Source organism: Hermetia illucens, chromosome 3 (assembly GCF_905115235.1).
Source record: "Hermetia illucens chromosome 3, iHerIll2.2.curated.20191125, whole genome shotgun sequence".
In the NCBI taxonomy this organism is placed as follows: Eukaryota; Metazoa; Arthropoda; class Insecta; order Diptera; family Stratiomyidae; genus Hermetia; species Hermetia illucens.
In genome coordinates, this window is record NC_051851.1 from 113,897,092 (window position 1) to 113,904,425 (window position 7,334).

The 7,334-nt window shown below is 38.1% G+C and overlaps 1 non-coding gene across 1 annotated transcript; it reads left to right on the forward strand.

The window, feature by feature from the left end:
• Nucleotides 1–678: 678 nt before the first annotated feature.
• Trnas-aga lies at nucleotides 679–760 on the forward strand. Its single transcript has one exon. It is a non-coding gene; the product is annotated as a tRNA-Ser (tRNA).
• Nucleotides 761–7,334: the final 6,574 nt, after the last annotated feature.

Here is a 7,334-nt window from a genome sequence, read left to right on the forward strand (position 1 = left end):
GTTACAACCTCTTCGAGAATTCGTTCTCAACTTGGTTGAACGGTTCTTCGAAAGAACGGAGAATCATCCAAATCCACTAATCCGGCAACTCTACCAACAGGGTAGCACCTTCCCATTGGCCAACTTCCTAAGGCCCTGCCAAATAGTGAACGAAGCTCTTAAACCCGCCATCCTTTCCCTATATGATTCTCCCTGCCTGGTAGGGGTACATCGAGGCTAAGCACAAGACATGTAATGTGCTATTGTAAATAGTAGGTTAAGTATTTATTGTTAGAGTAAGTTAGATTAAGTAAGATTAAGTTTAGGCTTAGTTAGTTTAAGTAAGTAAGTAATGCCGCTTTTAGTGCAAGCGCAGTTTTGAAATAATTCAGATCAGTTGAAAATACATGTGAAGATTCATGTATTAAATCAATACAATTAACGTAAGAATTACACAGAAGGCCGGGTAGGCCAAACAATTGTAATAGCCACCCATTGAAATAAAGTTAAGTTAGTTAAGCTAAATATTTAAGCTAGAATGTAATTAATCATGTTAGACACTATCGAAAATAAAAAACTTATAAACTTTGCAAACACGCGCCATATGGCTTTCAGATGCACACAGAGAGAACAAAACAATTTGTAGATGAGTATGTGCTACATAAATATATGTGGACACAAAACAAATGAACATAGCGTGCAGTCGTGGCCGAGCGGTTAAGGCGTCTGACTAGAAATCAGATTCCCTCTGGGAGCGTAGGTTCGAATCCTACCGACTGCGAGAGGTGGCTTTTTTTATTCCAAGCAAATAACTACCGACTTTTTATTGAATTATCTACACCGCTTCTAATTATATTTTGCTCCCATACACATATTATATTTATTGTGCTTTTAATGCATACATCGCTCGTAAAGATAAAAAATACTCAATGCTGAACACAAATTCTTCTTATAGCATGGCAAACACCACCCAGAAAACGAGTGCTCTATTTTATCTCGTACACATTTGGAAAGTAGCATGCGACATTACACATTGTATTCCTCTTTCTTTCAAGTTTTTATTAATTTATCTATTTTGAAATGTTACTTCCAGCGAAGTGTGAAAGTGGTTATAATTTACAACAGCAGAATTTTTTTAAATATAATTTCTGTTCAAAGGTGGTAATTCTGGTAATTCAGCACGGTAAAAATAAAAGAGGAAGTTTCAAATCATAATATAAAAAAAACATTTGAAACTCGTGGTCCGTGAAACTTTCGGACGTAAAATGTATCGTCAAGTTTTCGTACAGAAGTGCGTGGCTGCATGCAGTTGATATAAAAGAGGAATTCAACTTGAAGATATGCTTTAAAACAGTTCGGAACAGATCAAGGGGGTTATCCCGTGTGCCGGGTTGGAGAGATCGATTTCGCATGAATTGTATCTATATATAGTGGAGAATATGTGGGCAAAGAGATTTTCCGATATTCCGAGTTGTTCAGAAATTACAGTGTTAAACAGGTAAGGAGTTTGCAGCCGCGGCTAGAGTACTTGATGAGAAAAAGCATCGAATCTTTTTTACCTGAGCGTTATAAATTCGAACACAGGTATAAATATAAAAATATGGAAAACCAATCGATCGTCTAAACTTATTTGCTGTTTGGAATAAAAAGGATAATCCAGTCTAAAGTGATAGCCTGAAAGGCTTTCAAGCTATACTCAGTTATATTTTCTTGTAAGTATTGTGCTGTTTGTGCGTTCAGTGATTTTTTTTAAGTGGATCGTACGAAGGGCGATCGCTTTAACGTTCAACGTCATGCTCCAACTAAAAAACCAGTATTTCATGGGAATCGATACTTATCAGAGAAGAAAAAGGACTTCGCATCAACATCAGCAAAGAAACTTCTAGCAAGCATGAACATGGATGTTCCAATTGCGACAAGTTTTGTATATTGTATATTGGATTTTGCTGGAGTTTTCTGCGGTATTTTTGCAAATTTCTGCAAATAATAAAATATACGTAGTAGTAAAAAAGGAAGGCGTTGGACATGTCGAGAAAAGAATGGGAACGCGGCTTAGAAATGCAAAGAAGAATCACAAAGGCATTGGTGGAAAAGGGGTTGGAAAACTTACTGATAAGGTTATTAACGACCTCACTACATTTTTTGGACTAGCTATTGGTCGAGACGCAAATTCGACAGAAGGAATGAAGCAAGAAATTTGGGCAACTGTCTTCCATAAATGTTCTACAGACGAAAATCCTCAGCATTAAAATTGTACAGCAGGCGAGGACAGTTGGTGCAAATGGCGCAAAGTGGAAGCTAAAGGAGAACTGGATAGTTTCCACCACGAGAAGGCACCTTTGACTGAAGAAATTCAAACAGTCATCAAACCAATCTACGAAGTTTTGAGATGAGATGATCTCTTGAACAGATGTTTAGGAGCAGAGACCCAGAATAACAATGAGTCGTTAAATGCATTGATCTGGACTTTCGCTCCTAAGCCCCTTCATTCTGGGGCCAAGGTCGTAGAAATAGCCACTTTTCTGGCTTTAATTATTTTCAATGAAGGATTCAATGGCATTCTCAAAATCCTAGTGACAATGGGATCTCAAGTTGGGCTCGTATTTCAGGTTTATGTCGACCGCCGTAATGAAGCGCGAATTTGGCGGTCCGAACGACGATCGACTGACCTAGCTCAAAGAGCCAGAATTGAAACCAGAGAGCAACAATCGGCCTTACAAGACTTTTTTGAAGAAACGGAGGGTGCTCTCTATGGACCAGGTATAGCAGATTAATGCTGAGTGAAAATTTTACAGTTAATAATCACATTTAAATTTTCAAATGCGTTTTTCTCGAAACTGCATCTTGAAAATCGGCTGCCACTATAGCTCAAAATCTATCCAACCAAATTCTTTGAAATTTTCACAACTTTTTTCATACATATTTCTACGGTCCGCAAACTAGGATAATTGCAATCGGATGGGCCGTTTTTTTTTATTCTTACAAAAAGCGGTAAAAAAACACCAAAGTCCAAAAAATTAAGCTTAAAAGCCCACCAAAAATTTACCTTTTAATATTTTCTAATTATCCTAGTTTGCGGACCGTGGAATATTGTCCACATTAAAATGCCGTTTAGTTTTTTTTTCTCAGATGAACACAGCGCCCTCCAGCGTGGCAGCAGAAAAACACCTTTTTTTGGAGATGGGTGCATAAATTGACACGTATTCCGAAAACTAGTTACGATATCAAGCTGAAAAATTTATCACATATACTATATATATATAGATATCAATAAACATATGGTGAAAAAATCACGTTTCTATCTTTATCCAGTCTTCCAAAATAATTTTTCAAAAATAGACAAATAAAACGGCCTTCGCACGGGATGACCCCCTTAAGGGACCATAATTTGATGGAAGCCCAAGGAACGAGCCAATTTTGAAAACAACACATATTGCAAAAACAATTCTATATGCAAAACAACATGTGGACTGGCTCCTTTAAAAATGGATAAATATTATATTTTACAGACGCACGAAAGTAAAATCGTTCTTTTTTGGTTTCAAAGGAACAAGATAGTATGTTTAAGATCCGTCAAATTGTGAATATGATTCTCGCTTGGCAACGAGAGCGATTAAAAACGGAAGAGTAGTTCTTATCCAGCCTCATGATATGGAATTACTTTTCCTACTATGGTCTTGGTCGAATATTCTGAACCAAGAGCACCGTGGATCAAAATGTCGTTACAGACATTTTGCAGGAAATTAACCTCCTGTATGCTAAGCACGAAATGCCTCTTAAACAGGTCCTCCAGTAGGGCAATGACCCAAAACATACGGACTGAAAGTCTAAAGAATGTTTTGGACAATGAAATTGTTGTAATTAAATTTGTCTGCTAAATTGCCTAACTTCAATCCAATAGAAAATATTTACGCGGAGGTCAGAAAACCGTTTGAAATCAAAAACCAAAAAATAATAACGATTTTTGGACTATAGTAGAAAGTTTCTGGTAGGCGACCCTTATTGAAAGGTAACAAAAGCTTTTGGACTCAATGGCACATCGTGGAGAAGCAGTTAAGGTTAAAAAAATTTTTTCATCGAATATTGTCATGTGGAGTATCGGTTGAAAGGTCTCAATTAGTGCTTTTAGTCATTTTCGGAAACTACCCAACCCAAAAATCCGAAAAAAAATCAGGGTGGTGCGCTTAGATGAAATCTAGGCCTCAAAGTATGTCCCATTGTCCCCATATGTCAAATTTTATGGAACTATGACTATTAGTGACAAAGTTAGAGAAGTTCAAACTTATCGATTTCGTGCGAATTTACCGCATCCTAAGCCTTACAAATAAGATGCTGACGTCATAATTAACAAGAATAATTGACATTCGGGTGAAACATTAAAAGTTCATTCATGATGAATCTATTTCTCCCCATCCTTTTTTTATACCTGATGTAGATTAAATTCTTCGTATGCGCTTATAATATTACACTCAGAGTGTGAAGCGTATGAGGTTGACTATTATCAATACAGGGCTTCCCATCAAATGATTTATTTAAATTGTTTCTATAAAAATAGAGGGCAATGGAATTTTTAGCTTTGTGACACGGAGCTGTCATGCACTCTTCACTCTTCTGGATGTAATGGCGAGGCTTTTAAATCCTCATCCAGCGTATCAAGCCACCGTTCTTTTGGCCGGCCTTTTGGTCGCTTACCATTGACTTCGATGTTCAGATCAATATTGGCAATTGAATTCCCGTTAGCGCGAATTACGTGACCACACCATCGAAAACGCCTCACTGGCAGTTTTTCGACGATCGGTGCAACCCCATATCGATCGCAGATATCCCCATTTCGGATGTAATCAAAACGTGTCATGCCACTAGCCCAATGCAAAAGCTTCGTCTCAATTACTGCAAGACGCCGTTCGGCAGATGGACGACATTGCGGTAAATTTTAGATATGAGACGTTCGCTGATACATCGATCACAAAGAACACCAGTTGTGGAATGCCACTTCATTCAGGTTACGTTAATGCGTGAAGCAATTTCATAATGTAGTTCTCCATTGGCTGATAGAATTGAGATTTAAATATTTAAATATTTCGAGTCAATGCTATCAGCCAATGGAAAATTGCGTTATGCTCCTCACATAGGGAAACACAAAACTTTTTATACTTGAAGCGTCAAGCTTCCGGTTTCCCGACTTGTTTTCTATCAAAATTCTCTATATAAATTTCCTTGCACTTTACTCTTACTACACATATTTGCTTGCTATATTCTAATTTTAATCGAACTTTGAAATATTCACCAATCACAGTTCATGTCAGTCGGCGCTGCTATTTTGTTACCGAAACTGTATAGCGGCTCTACGGGTTGCCTCATTCGTCCACATACACAAGGATATCTTGTTGGAGAATGGAGGGAGGTTGAAGAACTAATAACCATTATCAAAACGAGATATGATAACGCAAAAAGTATAGTACGTAACATGGAGGTAAAATCTCAAAGGATGCGAAGTCAAGCAAAGTTGCATTTTGCTATCGATACTTATTCTTCCTGTTGTCGATGACTTTCCTCATGATGCCTTAGCTGGACGACGTGAAAGGGTTTAACGGTAATCTAAACATACATAATATAAATATGTAAACTACGCGGATGATATCTACTCGCACTTATTCTCTCCCCAAATCTTTGATCATAGCCAAAGGCTCTGGATTTGGAGAAAAAAGCAAACAGAGTCGGGTTGATGATAAACACCAACAAAACCCAGGTCCTCAGTCTCACTAATCATCACTGGCACGGAACTTGATGTCGTTTGGCGCTAAATCGGTGTTCGCTCTCGTCATGCAATGAAACCCACTATCACAGGATTGCCGGATATTGGGTCATCCTACAAATTAGTGTAGAACAGTGGCGAAGCAGTGCAAGCTTCTCAGAAAATCGTGGGATGAGTTCAAGAACATTGCTAGGGGACGACCGATCAACGAGAGCAATTCTTGTTCTGCTTCGACCGGGGTGATACGTCCACCTCGATATCTAAAATACTAGCCCAGCATGAAACGGAACTCTCCTTACATTGAGCATTTTTTGTGTTATATCTATTTTGACAGCGGAAAATGTGGGGAATATACAGCAGAAATTTCAGACTGAAATTCAAAATATTTTGCAAATTTCAGCAAACAGGAGAACAGGCGCCATGCTGACGTGCATACGCGTATTTTTGCTGAAACCATATTTTTCACCTGGAGAGAAGCACAAGTAAAGTTTTGTTGAATCAAGCGAGCTGAAATTTTTACACATTATTTTACACATCACAACCACAATTATGTTTTTCCGTTCACAATTTCTTATTTTTTTATTTTTCTTATTTTCAATAAAAAATAGACTCTATTTTTGAAGAGTTTTTCTTTTAAACCCCACCATTTTAATATTTAGTAAGATAAAATTATAAACGTTGTTCGAACGATAGAAAACACCCAAGCGTCATGTGGCAAAGCCACACAGGAGAGGTAGGTGACGCTGAACATAAGGTAGGTGAGAACGCGGGAAAACAGAGCAGGGATGGAATAAGTGAATCACTTGGTGTCCAATACGCGAGCAAGAAGAAAAAGCCTGTCCGGGTAGGTCTTCGACTACGGGCCTAACTTTGAAACAAGTCGGGAAACCGGAAGCTAGACGCTTCCGGTAAGAAAGGTTTTGTGTATTTGTTATATTATATAAAGACATTTGAGTATGCATTTGTCCCCATTAGTACGTAGGACGTAATATATGCATATATTATGTTAGGATATCCACTTTCGGATGATATTTACATTCATAGTCTTGAATTTGCAAAGAGGCGACAACGTTGACCTATTATAACTTTGTTAGTAATAGTGCGATTTGCACCAAACTTGGTAAGACCATGCTCTATGCTATAGCCTACATCACTGCACATCATGGTGCTAAGATGAACTTAAGGAGGGTTTTTCAGCCAATTACTAAAAATTATAGCAATATACTATTATTAAGTTTATTTGAGCAGATACATACCATATAGTGGTAGCCTTGTGATTTTTATCAAATTTTTCGGTTGGGTAGTTTCTGAGAATGGGTCCGTTAAAGAAATGATCACTTTCGACCCCGCGCACTCCCCAGCTTTCCAATAAATGTCAAAAATAAGCTTCGGAAAATACTAATCGAGACCTTTCATTTGATACCCTACGTGAGGGGGAGGAGAGAACAAAATTCTCGTCCGGAAATAATTATTATTTCCAAGAAAGGAGATATATCCTACACCGATATCCTCCGGAAAGGCAAAGCCGATCCGGAATTGACAGACTTGCGCGGTAGTGTAAGTCGAATCAGGCGTACGCAAAAGAGGGATCTGATGCTGG